Source organism: Eriocheir sinensis, chromosome 5, assembly GCF_024679095.1.
Source record: "Eriocheir sinensis breed Jianghai 21 chromosome 5, ASM2467909v1, whole genome shotgun sequence".
NCBI classification, from domain to species: domain Eukaryota; kingdom Metazoa; phylum Arthropoda; class Malacostraca; order Decapoda; family Varunidae; genus Eriocheir; species Eriocheir sinensis.
The window spans coordinates 20981369-21008614 of NC_066513.1; the positions used below are offsets into that span (position 1 = coordinate 20981369).

At 44.6% G+C, this 27246-nt stretch overlaps 1 long non-coding RNA gene across 2 annotated transcripts in view; it reads right to left on the reverse strand.

Moving 5' to 3' along the window:
* LOC126985126 (uncharacterized) overlaps positions 1-27246 on the reverse strand; it is a 126657-nt gene that overhangs the window by 8756 nt on the left and 90655 nt on the right. Inside the window, exons 1-2 of one of the 2 annotated variants that reach the window (XR_007738327.1) lie at positions 1426-1448; positions 1175-1238 (exon numbers count right to left, since the gene is read on the reverse strand). This is a non-coding gene — a long non-coding RNA (uncharacterized LOC126985126). Of the gene's footprint in view, positions 1-1174; positions 1239-1425; positions 1449-27246 lie in introns of those variants that run through there. The other variant, XR_007738321.1, reaches the window with a different exon arrangement.

Genomic DNA, 27246 nt, shown 5'->3' on the forward strand with positions numbered 1-27246 from the left:
GAGAGAATAAGAATGAGAGAATGAGAATGAGAGAATAAGAATGAGAGAATGAGAATTAACGTTGTCAGGCAAATGAGTGCCCGTGGGTTGAATCGACTCTGTAACTTGCCCAGGTTTACACTCTTACATGTTTTGCAAAATAACTATGTGTTCATTGTTCTTCTGATAGTACCCAAAGACCTCTACATTCCAGTAATTTGACCTGTTTGTGTGTAAAAGCCATGGAAGATGAATTACAGATGATTTCCTTGAAATTTCCACCAAGGAATTATTCGCTCAGTTTTCAGCAGCGGGGAAACATGTCGGAATGCCAGTCGAGTGAGTGTGAATGCGAACAGTTTTAAAGTTATAGAATTTCTTAATATATCCTCAGTTAACAATCCAATATGTTATCAATTCAACAGCGGGAAAAAAGGTCTGAATATGAATAAGTGTGAATGAATACCTGAATGTGTGCGAGTGTCTGAAAGTGTTTAAATCCGAACAGGAGGAAAGGGTAATACTTTCTAAGAAGTCTGCCTCCCCCTCCGCCACTCCAATCCCCCCTACCCCCCAAGACAAGCCTGGGGAACTGTGGGGAACCAGGGTTTGGGGGGGGAAGCCAAAATCACTGAAAAATGGGCTTCCAAAATTTCCCTAGAAAAATCCCTAAATGAAGGAAAATTCCCTAGTTTTGAAAGTAAGGAAAGTCCTAACTTTATAACCTAACAGCCCTCCTCGCCCCCCTGTTACCCAAGGGGGGCTGCGCCTCCCTCTGGCCCCCACCCACATGTATGATGCGCCAGAAAATTGGTTTTTTTTTTGGTGGGGAGCATATTTAAACTACTCCAACCGAACTTTACGACCTGCTAACGAGGGGGCTTCGCCCCCCTCGAACCCCCTCCTAACCAAGGGGGGGCTGCGCCCCCTCTGGACACCCCACATGTAGGGAAACTTCTTTAATTTAGGGATTTTTCTAGGGAAATTTTGGAAGCCCATTTTTCAGTGATTTTGGCTTCCCCCCCAAACCCTGGTTCCCCACAGTTCCCCAGGCTTGTCTTGGGGGGTAGGGGGGGCTGGAGTGGCGGAGGGGGAGGCGGACTTCTCAGAAAGTATTACCTCATGTCTTTCTTAGCACTCCTCCATGACATCATTCACAGTTTGTTTGCACTGTTAGAAATTAAGGAAAACATACCTGTCCCGGTCCTCGTCCCCTTAATCGTCAGGTGTGAGACTGCAACGACCAGGACACGACCACTCTGCAAAAAATAAAGCTCGTTACAAGGTTTATTAATGTCCCAAATGATTTCCTACTTTGTCAACTTCACGACTGTCCGATGGAGCAAAAATCACAAGCTAAATGGCAAAGAAATATCCCAAATAACTACTTTCTTTGTCAACTAAACGGCATAATTGTTTTCTAGCTTCCATTACGGCAAAACTTACTCGTCAAACTTAATTTCTTATATAAAACAGAAGACGAGAAGAGAGCTTACCGATCCGCGTTTCTCCCCTCTGTGTCCGTGAGTGTCTGCCAGTGTCTGCATGTGAGTCACGGTTGCCAGAATATCGTACTCAGAGCCCCGTATTTACCGGTTTCTGGCCCATAACTGTTGCCAAGAAGCACCAATAATTAACCATTTAAACGATAACCATATATGAAGGCAGTTATTTGGGTGATGAAAGCAGTTTTGGGGTCGGAAATTGGGAAACATGAGGCAGAATACGACAATCTGGCACCGTTGATGTGAGTGCTTTACAGATCCCTGTCTCGAAGCTTCAATCCCACACTTGCCACATCTGATCCCTTTAACAATAGCGAAGATTTGTATGCTGTGAGGACGACTACATACATCCCCGCAATTAACGTCCACACAATAGATAATCAAAGCCAACTCTGCAGTCGCTCCCGAATAGCCATTAAGATATGAAATAACCTTACAAAAATCGATCGTAAAATGCTGGATATGGCAGCGAGTCCTTTCTTAAGCAAATCAAATCAGGTTTCGATTCCTTTTTATGAAGAAAGAGCCGAGGGAACGATGATCTTGGTCTATATAAACTCTAGGCTGATAATGGTCTTGTGTAGGGATATGATGGAAAGTTGCAACGTAAAGGGAAGTAAAAGGAACATGGGCATAATGTAGATGAATAAAGTTACTATTTAGAGGACGAAAGATAGTTTATTGCCACTAAAAAAAAGTCTGTTACTCTCTCTCTCTCTCTCTCTCTCTCTCTCTCCATAATAGGGAGATATATAGTTCCGGAGAGAGAGAGAGGGAGAGGGGGGGGGGGAAGTTGTTCTGCTCTTAACTTCGTCTCCCTTCCTCTCTCGCTCCCTGCCCCCCCCCTTCCCCCCTCGTATCAGTGCCCGTCAGTAATCACTTGTATAAACCTTTATGAGGACATTTAAAGCCTCTCCCTTGCCCCCGTCTCCCTCTCCCTTTCTCTCCCTTTCCCTCCCTTCCTCTCTCTCCCTTCCCAGACTTGTTATGATTAATCCCACTGGCGTTGTTCCCCTTAGTCCCCCTCCCTCCCTTCCATTTCCCTTCCTCCCTCTTCCTCTCCCTCTCTCTCTCCCTCTCTCCCTTCCTCTCCTGTCACAAGCACTAAAATACATGCATGGAACGAGTGAGCAGCTGTGGTTTCTCTCTCTCTCTCTCTCTCTCTCTCTCTCTCTCTCTCTCTCTCTCTCTCTCTCTCTCTCTCTCCGGAACTATATATCTCCCTATTACGTTTGTCTCCCTCCTTCCTTCTCTCTCCCCATCCCTCCCTTTCTATTCCTCCTCCTCTCTCTCCCCTTCCTCTCTCCTCCCCTTCCCAGCGGACCACCAGTCAACTGTATCAACCAATTACGCCCATTAGCAGCCTCTTGTGCCTCCCCTCTCCCCTCTCTCCCTTTCCCTTGTCTCCCCTCGGCCTCCCCACTGCCTTCTCCCCCTCTCTCCCTCCCCTCATCGACCCCTCTCTCCTCCCTTCACTCGTCATATCCTCCATCTCGTTCCCTTCCCGTTCTCTTCCTCTCCATTCCGTTGCTGCTTTCTAGTTTATGTTTCTCCCTCCATCCCCTCTCACCCCCTCAGCCCAATTTATTTTCCTCCACCTTACTTCCCACACTGCATTTTCTCCTTCTCTTTACTTCCTTGTCCCTTGCCCCCTTTCCTCTCCTCTTTTCCTCCCTCTAATTGCTTTCCTTGTTTCCTCTATTTTTCTTCCTTGCCCCCCGATCTATTTTCTTTTAGTTCCCCCTTAGTTCCCTTGCTGCGTTTTCTCCTTCTCTTTACTTCCTTGTCCCTCGTCCCCTTTCCTCTCCTCTTTCCCTCCCTTCGTCTTCTGTAATTGCTTTCCTTATTTCCTCTCTTTTTCTTACTCGCCCCCCGCGATCTATTTTCTTTTTGTTCCCCCTTAGTTCCGTTGCTCCATTTTCTTCTTCCCTTTACTTCCCGGTTCCCTCCCCTCTTTCCTCTCTTCTCTCCCCCTTTGGTCTCCTCTAATTGCCTTTCTTGTTTCGTCTTATTTCTTCCATTATCTGCCTAACTTTCTGACTGCCTAAGGGTAATCAACTAACTGGTTAACTAATTGACTAACTGCCTATCAATAGTCTTCCGGTTCGTAGGCTATTTGTGAACAACCATTCAAATAATTAGTTAATCTGCCTAGAAACATGAAGTGGAAAATCAGATGCTGAAGAAAGAATATTATTAACTTTTTATTTTTTCAACACCACCTTTCCCATGTTCCAATAATGGTGACGCGTGAAGAGTATTAGAATATTGCACGCTTTTTTAATTGAAGTACCGGAACACAATAAGGCTTAATTGGAAACGGTTTAGCCATTTCGTCGATTATTATGCATATTCTTCTTAATTTCTTACTCTGGTATTGAAATATCGTGCAAAAGAAAGCCTAGTATGAGGAAGTAGGAACCGGAACATAATAACTCTTTAATTTCAAATACATTTCCATGGAGATGAACACTGAGGCATAATAATATACTTCTCTTGAATTTCTCTTTTTCTCTCTCCTCTTTTATTCTCATTATTTATCTCAGCGCGCACTAAAGAAAAAAAAAGTACATTTGCCTTTTTTATATTTTCAAACGGAGAGGGTTCAGCCATATTTTCGGTTATTGTGCACTACGTTCTTAATTCCTTGTTTTTGTAATGAAAAATCGTGCAAAAGAAAGTGTTATATGAGAAACAAGGAACAGTAACATACCGCAAATGGCTACACGATTATATGAGGCGTATTTTCTTCTCACGACGTAACTGAGTCATTGAAATAATAACAAAAATCTATAGAGTATAATGTATATGACAAAAAAAAAGCTTCAACTAACGCTTAGTAAATAATTCAATCTACAATAGGGGATATTTATGTTTTCTTCCGGGTGTAAGGGTTGAGGAGGAAATTATATGATAGGAAGCCATTATGAAAGGAAAGGGAACTCTAGCAAACAGAAGATGGGAGGGGTGAAGGAGAGGAGAGGAGAGGAGAATATACGAGGGAGTGAGAGTGTGATGGAAATGACTGATGAATAGACGCTAATTTCCTCCCCCTGGCGAATGTCACATCAGGAGAGAAGTTGGGGAGAAAGGAGGAGGGGAAAAATATGGGAGAGGGAGATATCGGAAGCCAGAAGAAAAATGGTTAAAAATGTCGATAAGTTTTCCTGGTTTAGACCGTGAAGGAAAATAATGAAAATATGGATCTGTCTGACGAGCATTAAGGAAAAATCAGCCTTGTGTGCATTGCCTTACGAAAATAAAGAACAAAGTAATGGTAAGGAATAGAAAAAGGAGACTATTGATTTTCTTGCCTTCGATTGTGATAGAAAAAAAAAAACGTTTATGATTATCGAATACTAAAGAAAAAAAAAACTTACTTGTGTACTTTGGGTTACGAAAATAAATATAATTAATGGAAATAAATAAAAAGGAGGCAGTAACAATCTTTCTTGCCTTAGATTGTGATGCTAAAATATATAGGGATAAATACGGATCTGTTTAACGAATATAAAAGCTAAAAAAACTGACTTATGAACTTAAGCTTACGAGAAGAAAGAACAAATTAATGATAAGGAGCAGAACGGAGACAAGAGTAGGTAAAAGATAAATAAGAATGATATATGGCAAGCTTCCCAAAGATAGACAAAAAAGAGCAATGGAAGGTAAGAGAATATGGGCGTAGGTGAAGGGTACAAATGCGAGGGAATACGAGAAGCCATTACGAGAGGGACAGATAAAGGGAGGAAGGGCAAGGAGGGTCGATAAAAGGGGTAAATATATGCTTAGAAAGGAGAGAGGATGAAAGGTGAGGGTAAAGTGCTGGGACGTTAAGGACGAGGAAGACAAACAGGAGCAGAGGCAGAGATGGGAAGAGGAAGATGGCAGAGAGGGAGAGGGATGGCAGATAGGGCAGTGAACAGGGGAAAGAGGATGAAAGATGAAGGGTAAAGTGATGGAATGTTAGGGATAAGGAAGATGAACAGGAGCAGAGGCAGAGATGGGAAAAGGAAGATGGCAGGGAAGGAGAGGAAGGGCAGATAGGACAGTGAACAGGGGAAAGGGAAGAGGTTGAAAGATGAAGGGTAAGGTGGTGGAACGTTTGAAGTTGAACAAAAAAGCGGAGAAAACATTATTAGGAGAAACAAAGTGAATAGGGGAAAGGAAAGAGGGTGAATAATGAGGGGTACAGTGATGGAGCGTTTGAAGTTAGACGAAAAAACGGAGAAACTATAACTGAGAAAAACAGAGTAAAGTAAAAACTGGGATACACATGAAAGGATACTGAACAAGGAAGAGGATGAAAGATGAAGGATAAGGCGGTAAGAACGTTGGAAGTTAGACAAAAAGTTGAGAAAACGTAATTGGGAAAAACAAAGTAAGACCAAAGCAGATGTAAATATGAACCCAAACGCAGAAACAGAGAACGAAGAGGAGGCTTAAGAAGAAACATAAGCTTAAGGACAGGCAGGACATGGGTAGTAGGAAAGAAAACAACAACAACAACAACAACAACGAGAAAACATAACAAGTAAAAAAGAAAGACAGACCAAACCAGAGATAAATATGAACCCAAAAGAAGAAACACAGGACGAAGGAAAGGCAAGAAAAGAGACAGCAGAGTAAGGAGGGGGACATGGGACTAGGAGGAGGACTACTAGGACTAAGGGTAGGACTAGGAGACAGCGGAGGGCGGAGGCAAGGGAGGCAGAGCAGGGCGGGGCAGAGGCAGAGGCATGGGTGGGCAGGGCAGGGCAGGGTGGGCAGGCCGTTCGGTCATTACGAGCAGGACAAACCACAGCTCGCACAAATTACCACCCAAAATCACGTCAATATTTCACCAGCAGAGGGTCGGTCGACAAGTTGTGGGGCGGCGGCCAATGAGCTCGCGGCCTGCCACCCCCGGCGACCAATGAACGGCGTACCAGCTGGGTGCCTCGCCGCCTCGCCAGCACCCAAAACCGGCCGCCACCACCGCCGCCGCCGCCGCCCCCAGCCAGCCAGTCCGTCTTTTACGAAATTCCGCGGGTCCTGCTGGCGCTGTCGACCTCTCCATCTTGTCTCAATAAAACGTTAATGAGTTGGTTTCAATCCACCCCCTCCGAAGCCGCCTGAGCTGGCCAATCACAAGGGAGTGTATGGAGGAAACGTGTTCTGATTGGCGGGGGAAAAATGGAGAGGAAAAAGAGAGAAAAGAGAGCAGTAACGGCGTCAGAGGAAAGCGAATAAAGAAAGAAGGAACCCCCGTCCTCAGTGTGTGTGTGTGTGTGTGTGTGTGTGTGTGTGTGTACACGTGTGCGTATGAGTGGCACAGGCGTCCTCGAGTAATATAAGAGGGTCGGCAGCGGCGGCCACTCGGCATGGTGTAAGCGAACTGAACATTATTAACAAGCCACATGCCTGAAATATGGCCCCGACAATATGGTGCCCCGAGAGGGTGTCCGGGGGAGGGAGGGAGGGACAGGAGTAGATAAAAGGAGGGAGAGCAGAGGAGAGGAGAGGAGAGGAGAGCAAGAAAACGAGAGAGGAGAGATAAGTGAAAGAGAAAAGAGAGAGGAGAGGACTGAAGAAGAGAGAATGTAGTATATAAGAAGTGAGGAAAGAAGATGGAAGAGGAGAGAGATGTGACAGCAAAAAAGATGAAAGGAGTGAAAAGGAAGGGATGGAAGAAGAGATGAGAGAAGATGGGAGGAAGATACTCGTGACAGAAAAGAGAGAGGAGAGTAGTGAAGAGGAGAGGGTGGAAGAGGAGAAATGAGAGGTGTAAGAGGAGCGAGAGAAATGTGGTAGTTGAAAGAAAAGTGGAAGAGAGTGGAGAGGAGAAGCTAAAATGAGTGAAAGGTAAAAGAAGAGAAACAAAATAAAGAAAAATGAAAATAAAGCTGGAAAAGACATGAGGATTGAAAACAAAAGATGAAATGGGGAGCTAAAAGAAAAAATAAATCTAATATAGAAGAATAAAGAACTAAAGGAGAATGGTACATGGGGATGCTTGGCAATTAAGAGATAGGAGAGATGATGGAGATGAAAATGAGGTAAGAGCAGAGGAGAAGAAAGGAAAGATGAAGAAAGCGAGAAGAGAGTTAAAAAACGATGCCACGGGAAACAATGAACAAAGGAAAATAGATTAAAGAGAAGATCCAAGAAGATGATAAGGAAAGAGATGAAGTACAACAAATAAGAAATAGAAGAAAGAGGAAATATTAGAGAGGCTGGAACAAGACAATAAAAGAGAAGACGACAAGGGAAGAAAAGATGATGTAAAGGAGAGGGAGAAGAACAAGAAGGAAAGAAATGCAAGGAATGGAAAAAAATGAAGAAAAAATGGAATAAATGAAGAAAATACCAAAGTTATTTACGAAGAAAACGGGAAAGTGAAAAGAAAAGACTTTAGAAAGGGAGGAAAGAGAACAAAAACAATAGAGAACAGGATGGAAATAAAAACAAACTGGTGAGAAAGGTTAGAAAAAGAGAGAAAATAAAGCTAGTCTATATGAAAAGAAGTGAAAGTGATGAAAAAATAGAGAAACGGATGGAGATAACAACAACAACAACAACAACAACAACAACAACAACAACAACAACAACAACAAGAGAGAGAGAGAGAGAGAGAGAGAGAGAGAGAGAGAGAGAGAGAGAGAGAGAGAGAGAGAGAGAGAGAGAGAGAGAGAGAGAGAGAGAGAGAGAGAGAGAGAGAGAGAGAGAGAGAGGAAATGAAACAAAAGAAAGAGAAAGGAGAAACAGAGAGCAAGAGAGAGCGAGAAAGGGAAAGAGGAGGAAGCGTTCTCAAGCCCAGCAATATACAACACATTATGCATTCCAATACACATGGCGGGCCGGCCGTAACTTGGGCAGCGGCGTCACATGTGTCCACATTACTTCTGCCGGGGCAAAGATGACACCGTGATAACCGGGGCCAGAGGGGGAACCGGCGGGGCGGGGGGCGGAGGGAAAGGGGGGGAGAAAGGGGGACTTGACCTGGGGAAGCACGGAGCGAGGAGAGGAGCCTGAGGGGAGGGTGACTTAGGGGGCGGAGGGGGAGAATTTTAACACGGGGGGAGTATTGTGGGAGGAAATGGACCTGGGGGAAACATGGGGCGAGGAGAGGAACCTGGGGGGGAGGGTGACTTACGGGGGCGAAGGGGGAGAATTTTAACACGGGGGAAGTATTGTGGGAGGAAATGGACCTGAGGGAAACATGAGGCGAGGAGAGGAACCTGGGGGGTGGGTGACTTACGTGGGAGAAGAGGGAGATAAATTTGACATGGGAAAGTATTATGGGTGGAAATGGACTTGGGAAAAACATGGAGCAGGTGTAGGGAGGAAAGGGATTTGGTATGAGGGAGGATACAAGGAAGGGAGGTTACGGGATACTAGGCGTAGGATGTGAACGTCAAGGGGAAAGGGTGCAAGATAAGGGATGTTTAAGAGGGACTGAGCTGAAGGGGGTGATGTTTAAGGAAGGGAGGGAGAAGCCGGGGTGCTTGAAAAGAAAGAGGAGAGATGAGAGGCGTTTAAGAGGTAAAGGCTACGTATAAAATTGGGAGGGAAGTGTACAAGGACATCTTAAGTGAAGGGAATGTAGGGAAAGGGAAGGGGGTTGTTTACTGATAAGCGGAAGAGGGGCATGAAAGGAGCCTAAATAGAGAGAGGAAGGGGAAGAGGATAATGGGAGAGGAGATGAAGGCTTGTAAAAGGAAGGGAAGAGGCTGAAGGGAGAGTTTTAAAAATGAACCAGGAGGTGAGTAAGGGGACGAGATCGGCGAGATGGAGGAAGGAGAAGGGGATAATGGGAGAGGAGATGAAGGCTTGTAAAAGGAAGGGAAGAGGCTGAAGGGAGAGTTTGAAAAATGAACCAGGAAGTGAGTAAGGGGAAGAGGCCGGCGAGATGGAGGAAGGAGAAGGGGATAATAGGAGAGGAGATGAAGGCTTGTAAAAGGAAGGGGAGAGAAGGAAGGGAGAGTTTGAAAAAGGAACCAGGAAGAGAGTAAGGGGAAGAGGCCGGCGAGAGGGAGGAAGGAGAGAGAAGACCTATAAGGGGTTGGGTTGGGGGGAGAAGGGTCGGAGGGAACAGGAGGCAAAAGGGCATCTGGAGGAATGAGAAACGGGAAGGGGATAAGGAGAATAAATAAGCGGCGGAGGGAGTGCTGGAGGAGGGGGCGGGGCGTGCTGGCAGGGCGGGAGATAAGCATGGAGGATAAAGCGATAAAAACGTGAATGGAGGAGAAAAATGGGGGAGGGAAGAGCCTGTTGATGCTTAAAAACACACGCGGCCACGTTTTCCAGGCAAGTTTTCAGCAACCTTCGTCACGGTTTGGCTCAAGATAGGGAGTGAAAAATGTGAATAAAGAAACTGAAGGATACGAATGCACGGGTAAACAGCGGAGTAAATCATTTGTACAGTTTTTTTTTTTTTCGTAAGACCCCAAAAGTAAATAGAAAAATGTTGAAGAAAATAGCTTTTGATTTTCCTATAAATTCAGTTAATGAAGGGTAGGAGATAAACCATAAAGTAGCATATTTTCACGGAGGATTCTTGTTTTCTACCCACGAAAAAAAAAATGAATAAAGAAAACTTGCTTCTTTTTCGCCTAGTTTTTTTTTTTACTTTGAAGTGTTCATAAAAGAGCAGGCCATGTTTTTTTTTTTTTTTTTTGGGGGGGGGGGGGGGTGATTTTATCTTTTTTTTTTACAGCAAAGGAAACAGTTCAAGGGGAAAAAAAAAAAAGCCCGCAAATCACAGCTATTAAAAGAGTTAAGAGGAGTGGCCAAAAGAGAGGTCAATTTTGGAAGGAAATATCAACCAGCTTATTCGAATTTCTCTTTATATTCCTTTCGATAAAACAGTAGCAGGAGCGTTATTCTAATTTCTAAGGCCAAAAGAGAGGTCAATTTTGGGAGGAAATATCAACCGGCTTATTCGAATTTCTCTTTATATTCCTTTCGATAAAACAGTAGCAGGAGCGTTATTCTAATTTTTAAGGCCAAAAGAGACGTCAATTTTGGGAGGAAATATCAACCGGCTTATTCGAATTTCGTTTTATATTCCTTTCGATAAAACAGAAGCAGGAACGTTATTCTAATTTCTAAGCTATTAACCACTTCCGTGTTTTGATGTGTTGAATAGAATAAACACCTGTAAACCTATCTCGTCCGAAGAACACGTATGATTAATGTTTCCTCATCCTCTTCGCCCTTACATATTTCTTCTTCCTCTTCTCCTTTATCTTCTTTTTCCTCTTCTATTTTATCTGTCTCCTCTTCCTCCTACCATTTTCCCGTCATCAACAATTTCCTCTCATGTTCGTATCAGTCTTAAACAATTCCCTCCCCACATCTGCTTCCTTTGTTTAAGATTAGAGACACTTTTCTTAAAGACACTCTCTCTCTCTCTCTCTCTCTCTCTCTCGTTACCATATTCGCTTCTTTTTCCTTTCAATTCCTCTTCTTTCGTTGCCTCCTCTCCCTCTATTGTTTTTCTTTGTTGTTGTTGTTGTTGTTGTTGTTGTTGTTGTTGTTGCGCATTACTAAGAGAACACAACGCCAATGGAGCAAAAGACGCTAGTTTTTCATAATATAATGTAAATAATGTAAAGAGTATAAAAGAAAAATATCATAAAATGGTGGAAAACAGAAATAGGGAACAGATCATGACAAAAACGAGCATAATAAACAACTGCAACAAGACGAAAACTTTCCAGTGAATATAAAACACAAGGACGCACACGGAAGAGGAAAAGGGAAGCGTTAGGCAAGCGAGGATAAAACAAAATAATCACAGGACTTACTGGGCGCTCTGATCCCTCCATTTTGCAGCACAGAAGTCCCCTCACTCTGGCCACGCTCCCCTGCCCAGCCCCGGCCAAGGTAAGCCACTTCACACCTGCCGGATTTACAGACAATCAGCAACGCCTCTCGCCACCAGCATAAAACGCAGCCAAAGAAAGGCGAGAGAAAAAAAATAATTACTAAAGTTTTCACATCTCTTCATCTTTGCCCCGGCTAAGTAACCCTTCCATTTGGCAGTTTGTGAGCGGGTTTGTGAAGAGAGTTATAAGACATTTACGAGCCCCGCCAAGTAGCCTGACGTATTCTTGAAAGCTTGATATTGGATTGCCTCAACTGAGAAATTACACGTTACATGGATATCCAGCAAGTAGGGAGCTAAAATGAATGTTTCCTGCACAACACTCCGCCGCCCCGCTTGCTTCCTCTGCTTCCTCAGCCCGGGTCGCTCAGAACAACAGGACTACTCCCACTCTTTATCTCGTTCCGCTGTCTCGTGGAGGGCCTTTGGCTCCGTAAATACGGGGCTGTCAGGGACCATAACAAGCCAAGTCGAGTCACGGAGTGGATGGCTTTAAAAGGGTGTCTCTCGGCCTCTTAGCGACGATCTGTTCTGCTAAATTTCTGACTTGCGGTGTACCTCAGGGCGCTAACTTACGACCACTCGGCTTCCTCTTGCTCTTCATCATCACAACGACGCCCCGAGGCCTCGGCCACCAGCCAGCCTGGTGAGACTACACTGGTGAGCCGCCGGCGTCAGCATCACCATCATTCTTGCCACCAAATGATCTGAAGACTCGCGAGGCTTTTTTTCTCACTTTAATTGAATTTTCTTGATATTCATCCATCGTACATGCATTGGCGCGTTTATCTGATTGAGTTTTTATACTGTGACAGTTAATTTTATTGGGCCTTATTATTATAGCAGCAAGCCCAGAAAAATAGTGTAATGTTATTGTTTTTCCTATTTCTTCATGTTAGTGGCTATATTAACTTTGACTAACGTAATAATAGTGTATGAATGACCTTGCGATCGGTACACTGAAGAATCTCCCTTGAACTAAATAGTAACTTAGTGGTTTCTTAAATAGTTTTAGTCACAATCTTCGTCCCTTATACGTGAGGATTTTCAAGATGGGCTGGTTTCTTCATATCGTTGAAAATGCGTATGTTCTCTTGACGTTTGCAATAAAAAGTAGACTAATACAGTTTTACACATTTTCTCATCTAAGAGATGCTGAGTGACTCAACCTCCAATTTCTGCGATACGCTGTGACGGTGACGACCACAAACCAGATGAGAAAGTAGAATATCATCATGTTTTTCTGCAGCATTTCCTCGAAAACGAGACAAGAAACAAAAAGCTGCTTTGGGGAACCTGCCAAACCGTTCCTCTTGTTCTGGACGACGACCTGATGTCATGACGAGGAGTACACGCGAAGGCAATGACGGGCGGCGGGCCAGGTGGCGCTGTGCCGCGGGGCTCCCCTCTGCCTCTTTGATCCCCGACCCTGCAGCAAATGATTCACTGCCAATTACGTGACAGAGGGCCGCGGCACCGTCCGCCCTCTTTAGCTCCCCAGGTGACTCCCCAGGTACTCATTACCCCATTACCTGGGCTGGCCTGGACGCACACCTGAGTTACCTGAGTCTACATCTGAGCCTCACTACATTTGGCGGAGTTTATCTTTCATTCACTCCAATAAACGCTTTAGTTATCCATGTCTTGTTATTGTAGCATATTGAATGAATTGGGGAATTGTCTGAAACATGATGTGCCAGATTATCATCCTTACCAGACGATTTGTTCAAAAAATATTGCCGAAAAAACGATATAACGGCCTCTGACTTCATGACCCTCTGCTGCTCATTATTCTCACTAAGAGGTGTAAACAAATATTTGTCTCTGTGTAAACATGGCATCTGAAATGAAAGTCCAGTGTATGATTGTGAAATAAAGTACTTTCTACGTGTCAAAAGCTCGAACCCAGGCCAGCAGATCCCTAGAAGTTTTATACACTCCGCCACAACGATACGCTGAAATATTAAAGTTTAGTAATTATTCAGTATTTTACATAAGGTCAGGATCTTGTTGGCCGAACCGTTCACTTGTACTGCGGACGTGAGTGTTGGTTAAGCGTGGCGACCGGAGTCTTCAATGTGATGCAAACAGTGAGGAAGATGCGTCAAGTAGCTGCTGGAGAATTTGCAGCGTCATGATTCTCTGTTTATTTTCCTTTTGGTTGTCAATGTCTGTATCTTTTTCATGACATTATTATTGGTGGTGGTGATATGATTATTTTTATTTTTTACTTTATTATTATTATTGTTCTTCTTCTTCTTTTTCTTTTTCTTTTTCTTTTTCTTTCTTCTTCTTCTTCTTCTCCTTCTTCTTCTTCTTTTTCTTTTTCTTACTATTATTATTATTATTATTATTATTATTATTATTATTATTATTATTATTATTATTATTATTATTATTATTATTATTATTATTATTATTATTATTATTATTATTATTAAGACCTCGCGAACCCGTTTTTAGTTTTGGTTTATCGTTGGCTGCCTACGCTTCTGCAAACACACACACACATACACACACACACACACACACACACACACATCAGAGCAGGCAGTACGAATCTTGCTCACTTACAGATACAAAAGATAACGTTCATCTAAATCATCTAACCCCTTACTTCAACCCCCCCCCCCACCTCTTACCTCCCCCGCCTTCCTCCCTTCCCTCAGCTCCCCACCAACCCCCTTAAGTTCAGTCCTTGCCCTCTCCCCAGCAACATCACTTCTCCCTTACTCCTTAAATCCTTCTCCACACTTGCAATTCTCCTCTCTCTTATCTCCAATTCTCCTCCTTTGCATCCTCCTCCTTTTGACCCCTTGCCTTACCTCCTCTCTCTTCCCTCTCATCATCTTCGCAAAAGGTCTATACTCTTTCCTTTATTCCATTAACTCATTGCTTTAAATGCTATCTTACTGAGCCGTGTATTTGTGTTCTCCATATTTTCTCCCCCGTCATTTTCTTCTAGTATTTCCATTTATCACTTCCTGCCTTGGTTGATCTTGCGCTTAACCCCCTCTTCAGTTATTTTCTTTTATAGTACATGGTTTCTGTTTCCCGTAGTTGCGTTTTCCACGGTTTGTTTTTCCTCACTTCCTTTAAGAATCCACAGATCATTCCTCACAATACTATATTTTCTCGTTCCCTTCCTCGATTCAAGTTTCTTTCCTAGGTCATTCTCTCTCCTACGACAATATTCTAAAGTCAAACACATTATTTAAAGATCATTCTATCACACCAATCTCTTTTCAAAACACTATAGCATCAAATCTAATACTCTTTTAAAGCTTTCCTTCTCATCCCTCCAACCTCCTTCTTTCCCCATACTGTTCCCAAACCTCCCTGAATCCCGCTAAACCACCTTTGGATCATGATATTCCCCATATTATCTCTCTTCTCCATTTCTGTCCTTCACCCTTTTGGTTTCATCCTCAATATCTCAGCCTCTTTCATTCTTATTTTCACGCCCACTCTGAACTTTTTTCCCTCAGATTTTCCCTCCATTTCCTCATACTTGACTAATACTTCTGATTTTTATTTTTATTTTCCTTAGCTTCTCCATGGCGGCTTTATTTAAACGAAGTCTCAGGAAGCCGAACCTAGACCTCTTTGTTTCTCACTCATCCCTCTTCAGCGACTCTCCTTCCTCCCTGGCGCTCCCTGAACACCCATGGACAGTCAATGATGGAGACTCCTAATTCATCTGCGTCGTGTTCGCTTGTTCTGAAGTCACGAGGAGAGTGTTCCATCCCGGCCCTGCCCTCCCACCACCGACATACACACAAAAACAACCAGCTGGCTTATGCCCTTCACTTTATATACGTTGCTAATAACTTGCATTAAAAAGTATGATCATCCTCTTCTTTGACCTCCTTTTTTGATTAACCTTGACCCGCTGAGTACCGAATCCACCCACGAACATAACCTTTCATTCCTTTTAGTCCTGCTTATTCAAGTACTCTAGGTTCAGTGTCTACCAAATCCATCCACAGGCACTTCCAAACATATTAACATCTTTCATTCTCTTCCTTTACCTTCTTTTTCGAATGCTCTAGATTCCAGACCTATTGAACGCTGAATTAATCTGCTATAGGATTCTAAACGTATAATACTTTCACAATCTCCTTTGACCTGTTATCAAGTTAACTCTACGGTCGGTATTCCAGACGCTTCAGCTCGTTACAGCAACTATTTCCAAAGCCTCAAAAGGAGATAAGTCGGGTTAGAATGAGTGTTTTTTGGGCTCATGATACAGAAGAAGGGGTCAGACTTTCAGAAGGGTCATAAAACTACCACTGAAAACGCCTCAAACTCCCACGAAAGCCTAGTAAAATATGTTTACTTAGGCGCCGAAATGTTTAAGAATATGGCCCTAGATCTCTTAAGCCCCGAGTCCACTCACTATATAGCACTTCCCGATACCCCGTGGAGGGCTCTCAACCCCTGGCCCCCCTCACCCAGCGGCGCCGAGACAACACAAAGGACCGAAGCCTCCCGCGGCGCCCCCCACACCGGCGAGGACGAGGAGAAACCGAGGGGCGAACTTTACCCTCCGTCGCTCAGGTGCGTCCGAGGGCCTCCGCTAATTACTGCCCCTTACCTGGCCACGGATTTACACAACACGGAGATAAGGAGAGGAAGAAAAAGTTGAAGGGAAGAAGGAGGATAAGAGTGAGGGAGGAGAAAAGGTAGAAGGGAACGAAGTGAAGGAGGAAGGGGTGAGGAAGACGAGAGGGACCGTGGAGAAAGAAGAGTAGGAGGAGAAGAAAGAGGAGGAGGAGGAGGAGGAGGAGGAGGAGGAGGAGGAGAAGGAAAAATATGTGACTCACTCCTTTGTTTTCCAGGCAAGGCAGTTAACAAGTCGAGTTTTGGATCTTGTGTGTGTGTGTGTGTGTGTGTGTGTGTGTGTGTGTGTGTGTGTGTGTGTGTGTTTATTGTAAGGGGGGGGGAGGGCGTGTGTGGTGTAATAATATCATAACGTAATTCGATGTAGAGTAAATATGACGTCGATGCTGTATATGAAAGTAGTGTAATGTGGCGTATACAAAATAGAGTTGAATGATGTATATTGAAGAGAGAGTTGAATGATAGATATTGAGAGAGAGAGAGAGAGAGAGAGAGAGAGAGAGAGAGAGAGAGAGAGAGAGAGAGAGAGAGAGAGAGAGAGAGAGAGAGAGAGAGAGAGAGAGAGAGAGAGAGAGAGAGAGAGAGAGAGAGAGAGAGAGAGAGAGAGAGAGAGAGAGAGAGAGAGAGAGAGAGAGAGAGAGAGAGAGAGAGAGAGAGAGAGAGAGAGAGAGAGAGAGAGAGAGAGAGAGAGAGAGAGAGAGAGAGAGAGAGAGAGAGAGAGAGAGAGAGAGAGAGAGAGAGAGAGAGAGAGAGAGAGAGAGAGAGAGAGAGAGAGAGAGAGAGAGAGAGAGAGAATGTAAAAAAAAACAACCTCTCAACTCGATGGGAATCTCAAGATCGTCGGTACAAATGCAGCTCAAAACAAACATGTGATTATAATGTATCGGTGCATTCGCTCTCTCTCTCTCTCTCTCTCTCTCTCTCTCTCTTGCGCACACAAAAACGCGCGAGTTATCTTAATCACGGCATCTAATCCTTCGCGAGTATAATTGTGATGCAAATGCCGGCCAGCGAGCCTCCACTTATCTTGTCAGGCGGCGGGCAACTGGAAAATCCGTCACCTAATGTGTCTATGAGAGCCCCCTCCCTTCCCTCCCCCTCCTCCCTCTCTCTCTCCACTTCTCTCCTCTCCTCTCCTACCCCCTCCACCCCTCTCCATGTCTCGCTTCCCCCCTCCTCTCCATCCTTCGTCACACCCTCTACCCCTCTCTCCACCGTTCTCCTCTCCTCTCTCCATCCTCTCTATCCCCCTCCATCCTCCTTCCCCTTTCTTGCTTTCTTCCATCCCTCCCTCCGTCTCTCTCTCTCTCAGTCCCTCTTTCTCCAGTTTTCTTGCTTCCTCTTCAACTTTCCTCCAATTCCTCTGTCTTTATCTTTCATTCCGCTCACTTGTTTCATTCCCTCCATCTCTCTTATCTCCATCTCTCTTATCTCCCTCCATCCTCCACCCCTCCACCCCCTAACCTATCCTTTATTCTGATCCTTCCGTCTCTTGCTTCTCCTCCACTCCTTCCAGCCTCTTCCAGTTCCTCTTCCACTCTTTCATCTCCTCCACCTTACCTGATCTCCATACATCCCTCCGATCCCTCCCTCCCTCTCCCTCCCTCTCTCCATCCCTCCCCCTCTCTCTCCCTCCCTCCTTCGTTGCCTCCACCGCTGAGCCTTCGCGGAGACACAGTCATTCCTGAAAGCACAAGTCGAGAGTAGAAATGAAGATTACAAGTCGGAATCACTGTTATTATATCTAAATTATCATCGTTCCCACAAGTTACGACGACGCTCTGCCCTGATTGGCTCTCCTAACGTAAACATGACTCCCATTGGCTGGCGAGGGTCGATGCTGCCGTCTGATTGGTCGAGGCCGTGGTAAGCTCCGCCCCTCGTCAACGTGTGTGGTCTGAGTTGGAGTAAGGATGCTGTGAGAGAGAGAGAGAGAGAGAGAGAGAGAGAGAGAGAGAGAGAGAGAGAGAGAGAGAGAGAGAGAGAGAGAGAGAGAGAGAGAGAGAGAGAGAGAGAGAGAGAGAGAGAGAGAGAGAGAGAGAGAGAGAGAGAGAGAGAGAGAGAGAGAGAGAGAGAGAGAGAGAGAGAGAGAGAGAGAGAGAGAGAGAGAGAGAGAGAGAGAGAGAGAGAGAGAGAGAGAGAGAGAGAGAAATCGTGCATGTAAATAACTTCACACGCAAAAAGGCTGCATTATGAAAACAAGCACAGGACTCACCCGTCATCTTGGGCGTCTCAATTTATCCGTATCCTCGTCTTTTATTGGTGGTTATCATTATTTTTTTTTACACTGGTCAGATCAAGGACCAAATATAAAGTGAGTAAGACCTCCGCCCGTCCCTCTCCCTCCCTCCACTCCTTCCCACGCAGAGAAGAGAAGTAGGGAAAGCATAAAGGACGCAAGATTAAGTGAAGAGAAGAAAGAGTTAGAGAGGAGGGCATGAAAGGGGAAGCAGGCGTAGAAAAAAAGAGGAAACATGGACTAGCAGGCAGCAGAAAGCCTGTTGGCTCATTACTAGGCTGCCTGCGTTCAGTGATTTAATCAATCCGTTTGCCATAGGAGTGGCTTGCAGGGAAGGATTAAAGCACTTGTGTACCTACTCTTGGGAACGTTCAGTTCACTCCTGTTGCAGCAAAGTGGCGATCAATGCGTTTCTTGAAGGAGTTGATGGTCTCTGCGCTAACCACTTCTGCAGGAAGGCTGTTCCAGTGGCGAACAACTCTATTCGAGAAATAACTCCTGCCGATGTCGGTATTGCATCGCTTTGCTTGAATTGTTTTTCCGTTGTTTCTTGTTCTCAGGTTAGTTTGTAGCGTGAAGAGCTTGGAGTGATCAACGTTGCTGAGCTTGTTCAGGTACTTAAAGACTTGTATCATGTCTCCCCGCAGTCGTCTCTTTTCCAACGTGAAGAGGTTGAGTCGCTCGAGTCGTTCTTCATAGGGTTTCGTCCTCAGTGATGGTATCATCTTCGTGGCGCGGCGCTGTACTCTCTCAAGTAATTCAATGTCTTTCCTGTAATTAGGAGACCAGAATTGCACGGCGTATTCCAGGTGGGGCCTTACCAGCGAATTATACAAGGATAACATAACTCCCGGCGTCTTGTATTCGAAGTTCCTCGATATGAACCCAAGCATTGTATTGGCTTTCTTACAGGCGGACTTGCAGTGTTTTGTTTGTTTCAAGTCACTGCTGATGGTGACCCCGAGGTCTCTTTCCTCTTGCACAACATGTAGTGGTTCGCCACCCATGTGGTATATGTGGTTGCTGTTTCTGGATCCGATATGCATTACTTTACATTTGGTAGTGTTGAAGGACATCTGCCATTTTTCTGACCACCGAGTGATCTGGTCCAGGTCTCTCTGGATAATTTCGCAGTCTGCCGTCGTGAGGGCCTTCCCACCCACCTTTGTGTCGTCGGCAAATTTTGAAATATTGGATTTTAATCCTAGTTCTAGGTCGTTGATATATATGATGAAAAGTATGGGTCCCAGCACTGACCCCTGTGGCACTCCACTTGTGACCGGAAGCCACTCGGAGGCCTATCCGTTGAGTACAACTCGTTGTTTTCTTTCAGGGAGCCAGTCTTTGATCCACGCTGTCAGATCGTCGCCTAATCCCGCCGACTTAAGTTTCTTGAGGAGTCTTTCATGTGGCACTTTGTCAAAGGCTTTCTGAAAGTCTAGATATATAACATCACTGGGGATATGATTATCCCAGTTTTCATAGATACCTTGGAAGAAGTCCAATAAATTGGTTAAGCATGAGCGCTTGTTCCTGAAACCGTGCTGAGCATCGGAAATGATGTTGTTGTCTTCAAGGAACCTAACGAGTTTGTCTCTGATGATCTTCTCGAGGATTTTTCCCGCCACTGAGGTCAAGCTGATTGGTCTGTAGTTTAGGGCCACACTTTTGTCTCCCTTTTTGTAGATGGATGAGTAGGAGGAAGAAAAGGAAGAGAACGAGCATGAGGCGAAGGAGGAAGAGAGGAGAAGGAGGTCAAGGAGAAGGAAGAGAGGGGAAGATAAGGAGGAAGAGGAGAAGTGGACAGAAAATAATGGAAGGGAAAGCAGGCGAAGAAAGATGAGAAAAAACGAAGAAGAGGAGGAGAAAGAAGAAAGTGGAAGTACGAGAAGAAGGAAGAATACGAGGAGGAGGAGGAAGATGAGGCCAAGTAAGAAGATAAAAAAAAAAAAAACGAACAGGAGGAGGAGAAGGAGGAGAAGAGAGAGAGAGAGAGGGAGAGGGAGCATTAGAAGGAGGAAAAGGAAGAGAGAGGGAGCATTAGGAGGAAGAGGAAGAAGAAGAGGAGGAGGAGAAGGAAGAAGAAGAGGAGGCCAAGTAAGTACCATATACATTCCAGCCACACAATCAGATGTTAGTAAATCAATTTGGAGTCATAACCTAACCGGTGTGGCGTCGGACAATGGCAGCAGCGCGTTCATTCCTATTCGGCCGCATGCCTCCCCCCTCCCCCCCGCAGGCCGTACGTCTCTCTAATGGCGGAGATAATGGGTAGATACTAAGCGCTATAATGGTTTCTTGCCTCGCGTACCCCGCCAGCAGCCAGTCACACCTGCCCCGCCCGGTTTGCAAAGCGAGATCACTAAGTCGTCAGGAGCAGGAGATAAAGAATTAAAGAGGGAGAGAGAGAGGGGGGTCGAGGAGGGGGGGCGAGGGGTGAAGGAGGGAGAGAGAGAGGGGGAGAGGGGGTTTGGAAGAAGGGTGTAAATCATTTGGATGTGAAGTGCTTGTAGTAAACCAGATAGCAGTAATGGTAGTCGTGTTCGTAGTAGTAGTAGTAGTAGTAGTAGTAGTGGTGGTGGTGGTGGTGGTGGTGGTAGAGCAGCAACAAGCGCTGGATCTAATCTCCAATCACACTCTTTCCCTTTTACCATGTTTTCCTTTACTCAACCCGCGGGATAATCTACACCAATCAACGACCAGCCTTCACGGGACCAACGGGACAAGCCTCAGCCAATCAGAGCGAGGCTTACATCCCTCCAAGACCCGCGGAACGCAAACAGTACGGGGGCGAGCGTTTGTAAATCTTATCTGGGAACTATAAGGGAGAGATGCCGCAGATTCCCGCATAATCCCTGCTCGCTTTACAGCCTTTAATCTTGATCTATATGACAAAATAGAGAGAAGATATGGGCACTAAAAGAGCATCAAAGCCGACACATTAGGATCCGACTGAGAGAGTATGAGGGCTAGGGAGGATCAGGGTGGACGGATAATGTGGTATCGTATATGGAAATCAGCGGCGACATTGCGACATCCTCAACCCCTCTGGAATGGGCTACGGGAGGTGGTCTCGTGGGATTGGATTCTGTGCAATGGTTGGCTGATTAAAGATCCCATTGGCTACTGATAAGCTGATTGTGGGATGTCTGTAATTCTGCATATATGTATTGTTTAAGGTAATTTTGTTCTGTTCATGTTCTCTCTCTTTCTTATTGTGTTCGTGTCTTTCTTTTCTACGTACTTCTCTGTCTATCTTCCTATGCATCTCTATTTTGTCATCTTCCTGTCTATTTGCTCGTGTCCGTCCGTCTTTTTTCTTTCTTTTCTACGTTCTGCTCCCTGTCTAATCTTCCTACTTCTCACTATTTTATCGTCTTCCTGTTTTTTAGTTGTGTCCAATCATTTTTTTTGTACGTCCTTCTCTCCGTCTCTCACTCTCCCTGTTCAAACCAGCCAATTTCTCCGCCTCCCTGTGTACCTGTTCGTGTCTTCTCGTCCCTTTCCTTCCCTCTCCCACGTCCCCACACTGGCCAGGCCTCACCACAGCCTCTCCGTCACCTCCCAAACACCCTCAGCCTCGGGCCTTCACGCCGCGTCCACAGCCCGTCACCAAGACAGACGAGGCCCCATCACCAACCCGTCAATTAGTCACTGGCCCAACGTCTCCCTCCGTCCCAGTTACTCTGTGTGGCCTCAACATGCACGGAGCCTTAACGAGAGTGACGAATGGGATGTGACACGCAACGGACGCTCGAAAAAAATGTAAATGACCTTAAATGAGAGTGACGTGGGCATTGCAACACGCTATACGAAAAGAAAATGAAATGAAATGAAAAAAGGAAGTCCCTGAAAAATGAAAACTCCAAGTGGAAAAATCTCTGAAATATATTAAAGAAAAGAAAGATATAGAGGAAGAGAGTGTGTGTGTGCGTGTGTCATTTCACGGATCAGGGATATTTGAGGAAAATGAAGGAAAAAAAAAGTTAAAAAGAGTTCACTGTTTTGGTTGACTGGAGGGTGCTCTTGGGGGGGAGAGAGGAGGTGGAGGAGGAGGTGGAGGAGGAGGAGGAGGAGGAGGAGGGAAAATGTACCCAGATGGACTCAAAGTAAATTAACAAAACATGGCCACTGCCTGAAATGTCTTTAATATATAGTTCTCTCTCTCTCTCTCTCTCTCTCCCCCCCCTTCATACCTCATTACCTATTCACTCTAATCACGTTCTTGCCCCTACACCCTCCTTCTTCTCTCCCTCCATCTCTCTTCTTTCCTCCATCCTTCCTTCCTTCTCCCCCTTCGTTCTCTCTCCCTCCTCAACACATACCAGGCCTGCCCCCTCACCTCCCCTTAGCTCTTCCCTCCTTTCCTCCCGCTGGCCGAAGGGAAGGAGGGGAGAGGAGAGAAAATGGTTGGAGGGAGGAACATGTGGAGGAGAGGGAGGTGGAATGTTTTCTTTTCGTTCTTAAAATTAGGCTTGTTTTTTTGCTTCGTTTTTCTTTCGTGGTTTTATCTCTTCTTTTTTTTAACTTGTTTCGTATTTATCTATTTCTATCTATCTGTCTGTTTGTCTGTTTATCTATATATCCATCCATTTATCTATCTATCTATATATCTATCTATCTATTATCTATCTATCTATCTATTTATCTATCTAGTTAGTTTATCTATTTATCCATCCATTTATCTATCTATCTATCTATCTGTCTATTTATCTATCTATCTATCTATCTAGTTAGTTATCTATCTGTATATCTACTTATCTATTAATCTATTTTTATCATCTTTTCTTCTCGTCTTATCTCTTCTTTTCTTCTCTTCTCTTCTCATTTCTTCTCTTCTTTTCTCCTCTCTTTTCTTTTCTTTTCTTTTCTTCTCCTTTCTTCTGTTTCTTTTACCAAAAAACAAACAAAAACAACAACAACAACAACAACGATGAAGATGCTTTTTGTCGACTGTCACCACCACCACCTCCACTACCACCACATCAACAACAACAACAACAGCAACAACAATAACAACCACAAATAACAGGAAGAGCGTTTGCCATTTCATTGTCAGCGTCAGACTGTTGTTATCACGGCGATCTGTTTGTCTGTTGTGCTGTCTGTTACGCTGTCTGTTACGCTGTCTGTTACGCTGTCGGTCACCAGCAAAGGACACGTCACGAGACACACAAAGTCGACGTGTTACCGCGATTAATTTGTCACAACGAGCATAACAAACCGCCTCTTCCTCCCCTTAGTGCTTGCCGCCTCTCTACCGCGCCTGCCCGTCTGTTTGTTTGTCTGTTTGTGTGTGTGTGTGTGTGTGTGTGTGTGTGTGTGTGTGTGTGTGTGTGTGTGTGTGTGTGTGTGTGTGTGTGTGTGTGTGTGTTATAGAGAAGTTTGTGAAGTGTTATTCTGTTTTCTTTTTCTTTGGTTACGGACTTGGTTATGTTGGCGTTTATCTTTGTGTGTGTTTGTAAATGTGTGTGTGTGTGTGTGTGTGTGTGTGTGTGTGTGTGTGTGTGTGTGTGTGTGTGTGTGTGTGTGTGTTTGTTATCGTGGATTTAGTTTGTATTGCTTTTCTATCTATTTTTTTTAGAATGTAAGGGGCAAGGTTATGTTTGTTTGTCCGTTTTTGTGTGTGTTTGTGTGTTTACCTGCTTGGTCGCATAAGACATCTCTTTTTGTTTGTTTAGGATCTTAGTTGCTATTTTTTTCTGCTTTTTTGTTACTGAGTTGTTTATTTTTTGTTTTATTTATTGTTTAAAGGAACTTGATTCGGTGTTTTTGAAGAGCCAGTTTGGTCTTATTTCTGTGTCTGTTATTTTGCCACGTCTGTGCATTGATTGAAATCTATTTGTTAAGACTTTTTCATTGAGTAAGACAACTTGGCTTTTGTTTTTTTGCAATATTTTCCCACAGTGCAAAATGTTCTCTCTTGTACAAATAGTAATCTTTCCATTGTTAAGACCTGCAATATTTTCTCTTTTCCATTTCTTATTTTTCTATTTTTTTTTTTATCTACTGAGTCTTGTTCAGTTATCAACTTTATACCATTAATTTTTTTTCCCTTTCTCTTCCTAGTTGTATTTCACCCTCACCCTCACCCTATATCAGATCTGCTAGACATTCCTCTTTTATTTATATTTTTATTGAATATTTCGGAATCTATTTTCTTGCACAGTAATACTTTAAAAACACAGCGCATTTTCTGTTCTCTTTCTCTCCCTAAATATTCTTTCTCCCTGATCGCCACCCTAAACCTCACCCGCTATCAGACCTGCAACACCTTCCTATTTTATCTACCATTTCTTCGTTATAGTAAGTCTTGCGCAGTATTCCCTTAACCAGGCAGCTCTTTTTCTCTTCCCTTTCTCTTCCGTGTTCTTCAGCCTCACCGTCACCCTCTGCAACACCTTCCTATCTTATCTACCCTTTCTTCGTTATAGTAAGTCTTGTCCAGTAATCCCTTAACAAGACAGCTCTTATTCTCTTCCCTTTCTCTTCCGTGTTCTCCTTCAGCCTCATCACCCTCAATCAGAATCCTAGCACAAAATTCCTGACCTCTCCTAAAACCGCTACATCTCCGCCCCTTTCAGTCCCCTCCCGCCCCCTCGCCCCCTCGTGCTTACCCCCGCTAGTTTTCGGCCCTTCCCTTCCCCATTCCATCTAAAACCCCTTTTCTCGTTCCCTTCCCTAAATTCCAGGTCTTGTTCTCTCTCTCTCTCTCTCTCTCTCTCTCTCTCTCTCTCTCTCTCTCTCTCTCTCTCTCTCTCTCCTTCCACTCCTTTCTCTGTCTATCGCCCCTTCCTCCCTTCTCTCCCTGCCTCCCTCTGTCCCTCCTCCCTTCCCCTCCCCCTCCGTCTCTCCCTCCCCGGGGCGTGTGAGGCTCTGCTAACGAGGCGACAGGGGCGGCTGGCTGGCTGGGGAGCTGAATGGAAGGCGACATGTGTAATGGTTCCGCTAGACCCAAACTGGGCTATTGTTGTGGCCACCAGAGGGACCGCTGACACCCTCCTCTCCCTCCCTGTCTCTCTGCCTTCCTCCCTCTCCCTCTCCCCGCCCCTGTCTCTCTCTCTCTCTCTCTCCCCGCCTATCTATCTCTCTCGTTTTTCTCCCTCTTTCTCCTCTTTTTTCCCTTCCCCTAAACACGCACAGACCTCTCATCCCATCCCAATCCCACCCACCTCCACCACCACCACCACCACCACCTTCTCTCTGTTGCCTCTGACGCCTACATTTTTCTCTCTCTTTCTGTGTTGATAACTTTTGGGGATTTCTTTCTGAGCTTTCTTTCTTTATCTGGCGCTGTGCTTTGGTTCTATTCATGTAGTGTGTGTGTGTGTGTGTGTGTGTGTGTGTGTGTGTGTGTGTGTGTGTGTGTGTGTGTGTGTGTGTGTGTGTGTGTGTTCAGTGGGGTGGAAGGAAGGGATGGGGAGCAATGGTAGGTTGTAAAAAAAATATGGAGATAATAAAAACGTCAAGGAGAGAATAAAACAAACAAAAGAGAACAAAAGACAAACGAAAATGAGAAAAGTTGAGGAAGATTTCATACTCGAATAATGCCTAAGATAAGAGCGAGTTTCGAAGCGAGACAAAACAAACAAACAAACACACACACACACACACACACACACACACACACACACACACACACACACACACACACACACACACACACACACAGGTGGGGAGAGGAAGTAATAAGGAGATACCAGGTGAAGGAATTTATGGACAGCTTACTCGAGTCACTGAGGACGTGAGGAAGAGAGGAGAGAGTGAGGCTAAGAAGAGGGGGAGGGGGGCAAGCTGGCAACCCCCGACTCCGCTATACCACAAAAGAGGGGCTGGGGGGGCTGGGGGGCTGGCTAAGGGGGGGGGGAGGAAGCCCTTAGTGGTCGGGATAACTCTGGGCTGAAACGAAATCGGGCGGTGATTTATCGGTCCTTAGAATCTCTCTCTCTCTCTCTCTCTCTCTCTCTCTCTCTGCCTATCTATCTTTGTTAAGGCTCCAGATACCTCTATATTATGCGGTTACTGGTCTTCAAGGACGGACTTACGCAGACTGTTTTCTAGGATCCACTAAAACCTTTCGTCTTCACACAGATACGTACTTGATAAACATTCACTCCGAAAACGAACTTCTCTTCCTCAAAAACACGCAAAAGAGACACCCACATCCGAAAAAGTTGAGAAAAAAATAGGGTCATCTTAAGGAGAGGGGGAAAAAATGTAAATGTGAAGAAAGCTAAAAAAAAAAAAAATAACACGCAAAAAAAGACATTTACGTCCAAATAAAAGGAAGAAAAAAGGATTATTGGAAAGAGGAAAAAATATATAAGCGTGTAAGAGAAATGCTAACAAACAAAGTGAAAAAAACTGTAAAATAAAGGAAAGGAAAGATATTCTACCCCCAAAGCAAAACCAAAATTCGTAGGAGTAAGAAACTAAAATCATATCGTCGAGGGAAAAAAAGTAATGGGTTTAGAAAGATAGGAATCGACAAAACAAGATGAAGAGAACACAGGATGAGACTAGAAAAAAAGTACAAAAAAAATCTGTTCAGTGTAGGTGACGAGGTGAGGGGAAGGATGACTGAGTGTTAGGCCCGGAGGAGTGAGACTGAGAAGGAGGAGGAGGAGGAGGAGGAGGAAGAGGAGGAGGGGAGGTGGAGAAAGAGGAGTAAAAAAAAACTGATAAGATAATCGATTCAATGTGGAAAGGGAGACAAAAAAAGAAGAGGGGAGAAAAGGGGGAGGAAGATAGGGAAGGATGATTAGAAGTTGAGGAGACAGTGATTATGCTGGGTAGAAGAGTGACAGGAAGGGGGACGAAGGGATGGAGAAGAAGGAGGAGAAGGAGGATGAGTAAGAATAAGTCAATAAGAAGATAAATCAAAAGTAGAAGAATTAAAAGAACGAGAACAGGAAGAAGAGAAAGAAAGGCAAAGAAGAATCAGAAAAAAAACGAGAAGAGGATGAAGAGAAAGAAAAGTAGAAGAGTAGAAGAGTCAGAAGAACCAGAAGAAGAAGCATAAAGGCAGAAAA